This window comes from Nannospalax galili, unplaced genomic scaffold (assembly GCF_000622305.1).
Source record: "Nannospalax galili isolate Female #2095 unplaced genomic scaffold, S.galili_v1.0 scaffold819, whole genome shotgun sequence".
NCBI classification, from domain to species: domain Eukaryota; kingdom Metazoa; phylum Chordata; class Mammalia; order Rodentia; family Spalacidae; genus Nannospalax; species Nannospalax galili.
The window spans coordinates 558,506-571,344 of record NW_008343717.1 but is presented as its reverse complement, the minus strand read 5'-3'; positions in this window follow the sequence as shown (position 1 = coordinate 571,344).

Below are 12,839 nucleotides of genomic sequence, written 5' to 3'. Positions count from 1 at the left end.
TGTCTCTGCAATAGGACGAGTTCTTTGGGTATATGCCAAGGAGTGCTATAACTGGGTCAAATGGTAGGTTCATTTGTAGTTTTTTAAGAGTTATCCACACTGCTTTCCATGTGGGTTGAACAAGTTTGCAGCCCCACCAGCAGTGGATGAGTGTTCCCCTTTCCCCACTTCCTCTCCAACATTTGATATCATTTATTCTTTTGATCTTAGCCAGTCTGACTGGGATATGATGAAATTTTAAAGTGGTTTTCATTTGTATTTCCCTAATTACTAGTGATGTTGAACATCTTTTAGATGCTTCACATAGCCATCTTTACTTTTTCTTTTGAGTTTCTCTGTTCAATTCTGTTCCTAGCCCATCTTTTAATTGGGTTACTTCCTGTCTTAATTCTTTGTTTTTTGAGTTATATCTTCCTGATGGTACAACCTCTATCAGATGTGTTTCTGGTGAAGATTTTCTCCCACTCTGTGAGTTTTCTCTTCACTTCCTTTCCCTGGTTGCCTCCTTTGATGTACAGAGCTTTTTAGTTTAATGAGGTCCCATTTGTTGATTCTTGACCTTGTTTCCTGAGCAATTGATGTCCGGTTTAGAAAATCCTTTCCTACACCTATATCTTGAATTTTTTGCCAATGTTTTTTTCTAACAGTTTCAGAGTTTCTGGCCTCACATTGAAGTCTTTGATCCATTTGAAATTGACTTTTGTGCACAGTGAAAGATAGGGGTTTAGTTTCTTTTTTATACAGGTGGAGATCCAGTATTGCCAGCACCATTTGCTGAACATGCTGTCTTTCCTCCAATGAATGTTCTTGCACCCTTTGTCAAATATCAGGTGGCTGAAATTGTATGTACTCATATTTGGGTCTTCAACTTTGTTCCATTACTCTATGGGTCTATTTTTGTGCCAATACCATGTTGTTTTTATGACTATAGCTCTGTAATACAGTTTAAAATCTGGTATCACTTTTAAGTAGAAATTGCAAATAAAAGAATTTATATTAATACCCCGAATAACATGTTATTTTATTTTCCTCTCTGAAATAACCTTTGATAATTTAAATACAGGTTTTTTATCCTTCATTCAATCACTTTGAATATATCATATATATATTCAAGGTGATTAAATATATGTATATATATTTTGAGCAGCTCATGGTGGTGCACACCTTTAATCCCATTACTTGGGAAGCAGAGGCAGATGGATCAAGGACAGCCTGGTCTACATAGTCAGTTCCTGGCCAGCTGGGGCTACAGGGAGACCCAGTCTCAAAAAGACCGAAAAATGTCAATACTCACATACACTGACAACCACAGCTTCAGTGAATCTCTTCCATCCTCTCCTGTATACCTGTAACTCTATTTACTAATGTTCTCCTCTGTTCAATTACACTGTCCTTGGTCCATTTTTCAATTCAAGTAAAATTTTCTCAAATATATAGTTGATACTATGTTTATTTGTTTAAAATACTTGAGATAGGAGTTATGAACAATATCGGTGGAGATGGTCAAAGGAATTAAAAGACAAGAGTATGAGTAAGAGGATCACATTGTCAGGAAATCAAGAGATGTGAGAAAAGAGTTATTGGAGGAAGATGGTGAAAGCCTGTGTCATACTGTGATGCAAGGACAGTAGCAAACTCTTTGCTCTGTACTCAGTGCTTTATATGTACTACAGCTTCAAAAACTGAGTCAAATGCACTAAAAATAAACTAAAAATAATTCTGAAATAATTAAGCTGCTAAAGAATGAAAACAGGCTACAAAACTTGTAAACGTTTCACCTTTGACTTAGCCTGAGCTGACCAATGTCTGTTTCTGGTAGTTCCCACCACGACTGAAACGTATGCCAAAAAGCTTGGAAAGAAACCAAGAACTCCACAAGGCAAGTGGCATTTATTTTACTTGCATATGTTGTACTGTCTTTAATTTTTCATTGCTCTTAAACAATACATCTGAATTGTTCAGTTGTTTAATAGAGAGCTTCCTTCTTTTTGGTTAATTCACTAATTGCTTAATGTTTGCCAAGTGCATTAATAGGATTTAGGGTATAAAATGAAAATTACAGAGCCTGTCCTAACTGGGTACAGCCTTAGTGGTAGCAAAGTAGAAAATTTAGGTAGCTTAAATACAAAACAGCAATAAAAGAGGTAATTAGAAAAAATGTTATTAAATTTGAAATACCTTTCAGGCCACTTTGTGACTAGATATGGAGAGAGAGAGAGAGAGAGAGAGAGAGAGAGAGAGAGAGAGAGAGAGAGAGATCTAACTACAGTCTCTTTGTCAGTACTGAAAACTCTCAAAATGAATGCCATAATAATGAAGCTGTTGCTTCTTTGTCTTGCTTCTACCTAATAATTAAAGTAAAGGACAAATCACCATCACTGCAACTTACTTGCCCATGTACTTGTTCTGCTTTGTCTTCTTTATGTTGGCATCTTATAAGCTTATAACATTATCACCACTTTCTCACTTATATTGTTTTTACTGAAATTATCTGAGGTACTTCAGACAAACTAGAATCAGTCAAAAACAAATGCTATGATACTAGCTTTTGCTTGTTTCCTTTGTTTTGATTATGGAGACAGGATCTCACTATGTAGCCCAGGCTGACTTTGAACTTATGACGGCAATCCTCCTGCCTATGACTCACAAGTACTAGGATCACCACCTACCCTTTACCCAATGTTAGTTTTAAAGTGTGGTAGCCTTTTATATTATCAGTAAATTATAGTAAGTTTGTGAGTCAGAAAGTAGAGGTTTGTTGTTTTGCTTTCTATAGAAGTTGTTAAATACTTTATAATTTCAGCATTAAATGAAGTCCTTAATTTTTTCCAGATCATACAAATGTGACTTTCACTAAGATGATTACCACCAGCCGAGAGTTTGTGAGAGGCATGTTTGTGCAAACTTAGCAAGTTGGTTTCTATAGATGCTTACAGAGATCTGTACTCTGTGGATTTTGCATGTGCTCCTGGGTGGATGGCAAAGGGAGATTACAAAATATTTTTTAAATAGTACAGACAGCAATTAAGGCATAGTTATGTATACCTATTTGTGCTGCCATTTCATAGACTTATGTGGCAGTTAAATAACATGGCATTTATGATATTTTTTGGTCGTTTTATAGTATTTTAAAGATAAATTGTATGCAGAAGCAGGTGGAGAAGACTAGACTGAATTGCACAGAACCCTTTCCCAACCCCCCATACCTGCTTTGACTTTCCCAAGTGTTAGTGTAACTCTGTCTTATAATAATCACTCGACAGTGTACTAATGACATTCATTTGCATAGGATCACAGTAGGAACTGGACATGACCAACAGGCAGAGCTGCTGTTCTGCTTTCTTTTCACTTGCTGTGATAAAATTTCTTGACAAAAAGCAATTTAAGGGAGGAAGTGCTTGTTATTGCTCACAGTTCCATCTTAGAGTTCACCACTGAAGGGAAGCCACAGAGGCAGGACCCTGAGACAGAGAATCACACCACACCCACATTCAAGAGCAGCGAGGAACAAATGCACCACTGTGGCCTGTTTGCTTGTAGCTCAGAAGGCTTTCTTCAATGTTACACAGATCAGGCCCAACCCATGAAATGGTGCTGCCCATATCGATTACCATCAAGGCAGTCCCCTCACAGACATGCCCATTGGCCAACATGATCTAGATAATTCCTCACTCTCTTTCCACATAATTCTAGGTTGTATCAACCTGACACTTAAAACTAATTAGTAATGGGGTGAGGATTTAGGCAAGCTCAATGTTCCAGGTTCAGTCCTCAGCTCTAGAAAAAAACATAGAGAAAAAACTCACCAGCCCAGTTTATTTCCATGAAATTTATAAAAAAATTATATGTTTCTTAAATTAATGATTAAGTGCACTAATGATTCAACTATCTAAACACAATGCTAGAACACAATTTCACTTGTAAAGTTCTTTACTTACTTCAGCTTTTTGTCCCAAATCAACTATTTACCTTAAGAAAATGTTTGCTACTGTTCTTGGTATAGTCTAATACATTTGTGTTGTTTTGTAATTTGGCAACTGGAAATCCTGGAGTGATGTGAATTGCATCTTTTTTTAGTTTTCTTTTTTTTTTTTTCCTTTTCTTCACTAAGCTGCTTCATAAAAATTTCCCTCACATCTTTTAATTGTCCACAATTAACTTGAAGCCAGTGACAGCTATGTAACTATCCTGAATGTGAAGAGTATTTGCATACATTCTTTCAATAATATTTGCGTTTGCACACAGGTTGCTCCAAAGATTAATGCACAGATGGTAAAAGCATGCCCGGCCATGGTAAGCTACCAGCTATGTGGAGACAAAGTTAGTTTTTTCTAGATGGTCTTTTCCAATCCTTCCACAAGACCAACAGATGTTACTATCTTATTGAGGAAATAGAAAAGCTTGTGAAAGATTTATGATACTTCAATATGAAGTTAAATGTCACACATCAACACCAACTTTGAAAAAAGTGTTACTGAATATACAAGAACAGAGTAAAATACTGAAAATGATATTCTCTCTTTCAGAGCTTTAAATTCTGCCTTGTCTTGTGTTATTGTTATGTGAGATCATGAAGGCAGATCAATCAATTATATATATATACTGACTGATTGGATGGGAGGGTCACTGTCTCCCTCAGGCCCTCCCTTTTTATGGAGAGTCTTAGGATCCAGGTAGTTTAAAGTAAGTGGGTGAGAAGCTAGAGTAGAAGGCATCTATCTATTGCTAGTGACTCTGAGAACAAGCTTATCCAACACCCATGCATTAGTAGGGAGAATTAATATTAAATTATATATACACATTGAAGAACTAATATCAAAGACAGATATTTAGAAGACAGTAAATCAATCATTCAAAAGGTGTTTTAAGCAAAGAACTAACTTGGGCCAAAAGCCCAGGAATTCAATAACATTTTTGAATATCTGCTAAACATCAGCTGTCTTCCTTTATTTGCTTAGGATATATCCCTAAATTCCAAAGACAAAAATCTCTCCTTTTGTAAACAAGAGAAGTCCCATTGCAGACATTCTATAGTTTAAGAAATATTTGTAGGTTTGAATTTTTAATGATGACCTCATTGGCTGAGATCATTCTTAGTGTCATGTGGCAATTTCCAATATCTGATAAAAGTAAATACAGAAGCACACACATAAGTTGCTTATTTGGTTAGTATAGACTGTTCTATCTTTTGGAACAGAGAATGGGAAGAGGTTGATAGAGACTGAAATAATTGCCTTTGATACTTGCATTTTTACTAAGAAGTGACTTTAGTTTGTATTAACTTACCAATTTCAAATTATTTTTCTGCAAAATAATTTTAATTTCTTGAAAATCATCAGCAGTGCCATCCAAGAAGTCATTACCCACATTCTACACAACTGGACCAGTTGTTCTGCATTGATTCAGCATTTTCTATTTCCATCTCTTGAGATAATATTAGCTAACATTAATTGATCATTTGCTTAGTTTTAGAAGATATGATGAACATCTTGACTTGGATTTTTTATTTAATGCCATTTGTATAGTGATTCAGATGACTTATTAATTCCATTTCATGAATGATAAGATTAAAGTTATGAGTTTAAATGGTGTGTCTAATGCCATACTGTTGATCAGTAATAAACAAAAATCTGAAGCTGGCCAGGTTCCTTGTTTAGTGTTGATGAGATAGAAACCTTTCAAATCCTGCTTCATTCGTATATACATCTGCTAGCTGAGCCCTGTGTCACATCATTTAAGTAGAACTGTTTATTTAAGCAGATACTGGACTTTTCTCATAAGGTGGTTGTGAGGATACAAATACAACACAGTAGTTATTTCATGAGTTTTATACAATTTGAAACACTTTACATGCTTTAATTTTTCAGATTTAGATTGTCACTGTGGAGTTGAGAATATAACCCAGGGTCAGAGAACATACTCAAGGCTCTGGGTTTGATCCCAGGCATCACACACGAAATGCATAATGTTGGATATACTAGATACATAGATTTAAAATATTTAGGCTAAGTTAAAGTAATTTTCTGTGCCATAATATTATTATTTTTATATAGTCACAATTGCTCTAAACAGATAACAATGAACCTTCTGTTTTCTAAACTCTTGCATTTTTAAAAAGAAAATGAATGAAAACATCTTTAATTTTGACACAATAACAGAGATATGAATAGTCCTTCAATTATTTTTCTATCAAATAAATAAGACATTCCATGTCCAAATTTTTTTCTCAGTGGAAGTATAATATTGGTTGTGTATAATAATTTTGTGGCATGCATTTTTGAGAAATATAGGGAATGGCGGTTTAATTGTCTGGGGCAATATATTCTTTGATAAGAACTGTTTTTTCTTTTTTCCCCTTTTTCTTACATTTTAAACAGGTTTTATTCCAGTATCATGGGTTGAAAAATATTTCAGAAGTAACTTGTTTCTAAAGGAGAAAGGAAAGTGTTATTATCATTGTTTGTATTCAAATACTCATTTTAGTTCCCCATGGAAGGTAATTTTGTTTCATAGCAGATAAGAAAATGGTTTTAAGCAGATATTTCTTAATTTTATTGACATTTTATACATACTATAAACATTGACCAAAGGAAAAAAATCTCCTGCTGCAAGTATCATTTAACTAATTTTTTTTTTTTTTTTGGTCTTTTTGAGACAGATTCTTTCTGTAGCCCCAGCTGACCTGGAACTCACTATGTAGACCAGGCTGGCCTCAAACACACAGAGATCCGCCTGACTCTACCTCCTGAGTGCTAGGATTAAAGGCGTGTGCCACCATGCCCTGCATTTCATTGGGACAAAATACCAGCTAGAAACAACTTAAAGGGGGAAGAATTTGTTTTGCCTCACAGTTTCAAAAGATTCAGTCCATGGATGCCTGGTCCTAACCAGTTGAGTAGAACCTGGAGATTGTGAAGTATGTGGGGAAGTGCTGCTCATATCACAGCCAACCAGGAGAAAAACAAGTCAAGAAGTTCACAGGGATGATCTACCACCCTTTACCCCACACCAGAGAGGTCTACTTTCTTTGGTTAGCACCTACTCCTAAAACTTGCACAGCTTCCCAAGATAGTACTACCAGCTGGAGATCGAGCACTCAAAACATTAACCTTTGGGCATATTACATATTCAATATCTAGCACTGCATGGATTCTAATATTTTCACATATTTTATTAATGTAAACACTCAAAATTTGCTTTTAATTTTTGCTGAAAGAAATGCCCAGATTTTCAGGAGGTCTCTTAAGTGAGTTTGTGCTTGCCGATGCAGCCTTGAAATTCTTAGTGAGCTTGGGTTTGTTTTGGCAACCATGTGCTTGGGTTAGCTCAGTGACTGTCTGACAAATAAGACCAAGAATGAAGTTTGGTGAATAGTCTAAGTTAATTCCTCGAATATTTTCTTTGTAGTTTTGATGAGTGTAGTACTATGTTAGGATGGAATGGAGAAAATTCACTAACACAGCAGACTGATTCTTCTGAGCAATCTTTAATTTACTAATCAGGTTGCTCTCTGTTCTCCAGTTCCTTGATTTTCTGTGGCCTTTTGCCCAGGTTGTTTGCTTAAAAGACCTTTTGAATTTACTTGATTTACTTTCTTCTAAATATCTGTCTTTGATATTAGTTCTTCAATGTGTATACATAATTTAATATTCAATCTCCCTACTAATGCATGGATGTTGGATAACCTTGTTCTCAGAGTCACCAGCAATAGATAGATGCCTTCTACTCTAGCTTCTCACCCACTTACTTTAAACTACCTGGATCCTAAGACTCTCCATAGACAGGGAGGGCCTGAGGGAGACAGTCACCCTCCCAATCCAATCAGTCAGCCTTAAATGCATGAGAGGGAGGACTAAGGATAGGGACAGGGAAGCCAGAGAGAAGTAAGACACTTTGCCATCTCAGAATGCTGGTATCAAGTTGGTAAGCCCCTGCTGAAATGTAGAGAAAAAAAGACCAAGGTTGCCCATACCTTTGTAAGTACTCCCTCACCACCACCATGTGCTCTGTTAGCAAGCCCAATAAATACTTTTGTTCTCTAAACTGTAGTTTAGAGGAATCTTGTGTTGGTTTGTCATAAAGAACTGTGGGAGGAGGGGCGTGCACCAGGAGCTTAGAGTGCTCATCTCCCAGCAGTAAATTTAACTTACAGTGAGCCTATGTATGAGACCTTAATCCCAAACCAGTATTTAGAAGATAGTACCGTCAGCCTTATCCAGGGGCCCTGCTTCACTCTGAGCCTTTTTCACTTCCTCTAATTTTTAGAGCATCTAATTCTTTCTGTGACAATTATACCTATTCTATAATGTCCATCCCACAGTATACCCTCACTGATGCTGTTTCTAACCCATACCCACAGTTCTAAGTTACTCTGCCTGGGAAGGTAAGGGAAGTCTTTAGCAAATGTAACATTGTGATCAAAATGTATTTCTTGCAATCTCAAAAGTCCCCCATTCTCTCATGAATTTCTGCATATTTTCTTTATACTGGTAACACAGAGCAGTAGATGACAAAAGTCACCTTTGTTCTCATTTGCTTTTTGGTCTTAGCCATTTTGATTGAGATAAAATGAAATCGCAAAATGTTCCTAGCTGACCTGTAACTCATTATGTAGACAACCACAGACAAGCCTCAGTCTTTAGTGGTCAGCTTGCCTCTGCCATGCTAGAGTGCTGGAACTAACAGCCCATGTCACCATGCCTGTCATATGTAGCATTCCTAATATTCATGCTAAATTAAAATGGCAAATCATTTGAACAGGCATTTATCAAGATCTCAGGTGGCTGGCAAGCTCATGAAGAGATAGCACCAACAAGTCCCGTCTACCTCTTGTTTTCCACCCTGATGGATCAGGTGTGTCCCAGTTGGCTCTTACTTCCCATCAGCCCTGGGATGATGTGCCCTGAGATGATGTATTTAATTTTTTTCATCATAACTTTTCTTTATTCTTAAGAATACATTTATATAATTATATATATATATATTATATAAATATACATTTATATAATTAAATATGATCATATAGACTTCCCAGTTAACTCCTACAATTCTCCCCATCTGCCACCAACATATTCCCTTCCAAAATCTATGTCTTGGTTTTGATAATGTGCTAAATCTAATCAGTACTTCCCATATATGCTTGGGTGTGGGGCTAATCATGGAAGCGTGAAAAACCGACCAGTGAACATACCCTCAAAGAAAAATGATTCTCTTTTCCCCAGCTTCCAATATCTCCTCAGTAAGATATGGGCCTGAGGAGTCCCATCTCTAACTAGGGGAATTTTGGATGCCCTGATCTTTGAAGGTCCTACATGTAACCACAGTTGCTGTGAATTCATGAATGTAATATCCATGTCATATTTGGAAGACAGCGTCTCACAGCACTCCTCCCCATCCTCTAGCTCTTACCTTCTTTTGTCCTCCTCTTCTGTGATGAATACGGGGTGGTGGAGAAGTTGATAAATATATCCTCCTTAGGGCTGAGTCCTCGGTCTCTTATTCTCAGCACTTTGACCAATTATGCATCTCTGCATTGACTGCTGCCCACTGCAAAAAGAGGCTTCTATGACTAAGGCTGAGGGCAGCACAGGTCTGTGGGTGCAACATAAATATTTAGAAGGCAATTTGAAAACGTGACCATTGAGCAAAATAAAGATAAGCATGTTCTATCTTTATGGCCTTCCCAGCTGTAGCTTTTGATCATGATTACAGATTGGCATAAAATTCCATGCTGGGGAACAGATCTCAAATATAATCACAAAGAAGTTAGTTACTCAATAACAGTCATGCCACTTTTGCACAAGTGACACATCTTGCTTAGCAGGTTGGTATTAATATATGCAAGGTTCAGTATTGAGTAAAACAACTGATACCTTTTCTTACCTAGAAGCCTGCACAGAACCTGCTGGTATTATGTAAACTAGCCAGCTGGAAGAGTTTTCTGGTCAATTCAAGGTTGATTTATCTACGTCTTGCTTCCAAAGTGTGTGGTATCATCAATAATAGAGTCTTATCAGGTAGTTATGGTGGGTAACCAAGGAAAATGATAATAACTCATGTGTTTTTGGGAGGACTTTGGAGGACTCCTTGACCAATAACTCATAGGAAGGTATCCCATGACTTACAAATGTGCTTTATTTAGTTGTCACCAATATCTCACCTTTCCAACACACAGAAGCCTAGTATCTTTCTTTCTCATGGATATTCTAGACAGTCTTTCATTAGAAATAAAGGACTAATAATATTGACAAGAGTCACAAACGTATCAGCTTTATTTTGCTTTCTGCTACTGATAAAATCATTCTTACCCAAAGCAACTTAGAGAAGGAAAGCATTTACTTGTCTTACACTTCCAGGTGACAACCCATCACTAGGGAAGTTATGGAAAGAACTTGAGACAGGAACCTGGAAGCAGGAACCAAGAAGGAAGGTCGCTTACTAGTTTGCTTCCAGGCTCATGTTCAGCTATCTTTGTTGCACAGCCCAGGAAAGCCCTGCACCTGTCCAGGAAAGGCACCACTCACAGTGGTCTGGGTCCTCCTGCATCAAATAACAATCAAGAAAATACTCCACCAACATGCCCACAAGTCAACCTGATGGAGGCAATTTGTCAAGTGAGGTTTGCTCTTAAAACTCTGAACTGTTCCAAGTTGACAGATGAAGCTAGCTAAAGCAGAACTAATGCAATATCTACAAGTGAAAGTTTCCGGTGAAAATGATACACAGATAACAAGATGACCTATTGTCATTCACTTTCATACAGAAGAATCTTTTGAGAGCTTCTGTAAATGCCATCGTTTGATATGGGCCAGAGAATGACTAGATTTGTGCCACTGTCCAGAGACAGACCCAAGACCAAATTGGATATAATTTTTATTGTGTCTAGGTCATATTTGCATATAATTACTTATATTTCTTAAAATTAAAATATTAATATACATGTATCCTGTCATCATAAAATCATTGATGATAAGATATATAGAGACAATTAAAAGAGTCGCAGTTACTTCTTAGTGACTTGAGAGTGATAGACTAAGGATTTGTTTTCAGACACTTTGATAGCTAGCTGTTGATGTGGCTAGTATCAGTGTCAGTTCCCTCTCAAAGGCTTCTTGATAGGGGAAGAAAACAAATTTAGCCATCATTTTAGAACAATAGTGGGTTGTTTCCCTTAGCTACAGGTGGGCAGGACAGTATTGCAGACCAAGGTTTGAAGTCGCCCATCTGAGCAGTACTTTGATTAGAAACAAAATCATCAATGAGAAATAATTGTCTAAAAACATTTTATATAGACTTGAGCCTAATGTCTGGGAAGCGTAATCCCTTGAACTCTTAAAGAAATATAATGATCACTTTAATCTTTGGCTATACTTTCCTTTTGGGTGTTTAAGACCATACAGTTGGCCCAAATTAACCCATTTGTTTTTACTCATAAAGTCCTTTCTTTTACCAGTTCCATCTATGTGAAGTTAAGTCAAAGGTCTTACTTGATCATGGCTGGCTTCACTTGAAAGCATGGAGGAAATGTTTCCTCTGTGTTGACTCTCCTCTTTGTAGACTGGACACTGGTTCAAATCCATCTGGTGGGACCTCCATGGCCTTCCTAAACAGGAGGACAGGTGACTCAGCACAGTTCCAAAAATTTTGAGGAATGTTCCATAGTGCCCTGGAACTTAGTCGACCTTGGAAGGCAAGGAGCAAAAACTTTCCTTTAAGTCCCTCTGATGAGATTAGTATAGACCTCAAAGTATGGCTGTTAAACATCCAAGAAGGCTAGCTAAACCAATCTGGTACTTTTAATTACCATGTGCTATGTAGATAAAGCTTAGGCAAAAACCATATGTTCTCAGATAAACCTTGACTAGACATATATTTTGTTCCTTAAACTAGTTTACTAAACTATGACCTTAGAAATTTTAAGATTATGTGTGTATTATTTTTGTCTCATCCTTTATGAATCATAACAAACCTACACAGACCTTCATCACCTGCTTAGGCTTTCTCAAATTTTCTGATTTGGAAAATATCTCCATTCCCACATTGTTTTAACATCTTTTACATTCTCATTTTCTTTTTTAATAATTATGAGACATAACAATATTAACAAATAAATTTTCCATCTGTTGTGAGAATTTTTTCCCTTGGGATACTAAGCAATGTTTATCCCCTTTTTACGGTTCTAGTGTCAAACGTTTGATTAAGGTTTTCCTGAGGAACCAATGAATTTACTGAGCTTACTTACAGACATGACTGAGGGGTTGCTGAGGCATATAAGCTATATGAGGGTATGCACACTGGAAAGCCTTTACCCAGCGTGAATTGAGCTTTCTCTTCCTAGCCTTCTCTAGATTGTATAATTTAGTCCTCCCCAAATCCAGGGGACGATGTGTGATTAGGGCCAAATTATATGCTGTTGGCTAGGAAGAGTGGCTGGATAATGTGGTGAAGGTCCAATGATTCTGCTTGCCTCTCCTTTAATGAAGGAGCTCAACTGTCAACAAGCCCAGTTGTGACGATGTTTAGCAAGCAGGCACAGCCGAAGTCGTGATGATGGTAGTAATTTCACGCAGAAGGGACTGCTGTACAGCATCATCTTATTAAAAGGACATGGTATTTAAAATGATTTGGTGCTAGGATTCTACAAATGAGGGAGAACACACATCTTTTGTTTTTCTGAGTCTGTGTTACTTAGTATAACAGTTTCTAGATCCATCCATTTTCCTGCAAATTTCTTATTTCTCCTAGACACCAGTCAAGGAGTTTCTTTTCTCCCTACAGATAAGAGTTATGCAATTTGGGAGTCTTTTAGATAGACCCACTGAAGGGGTACCCCAATTGCT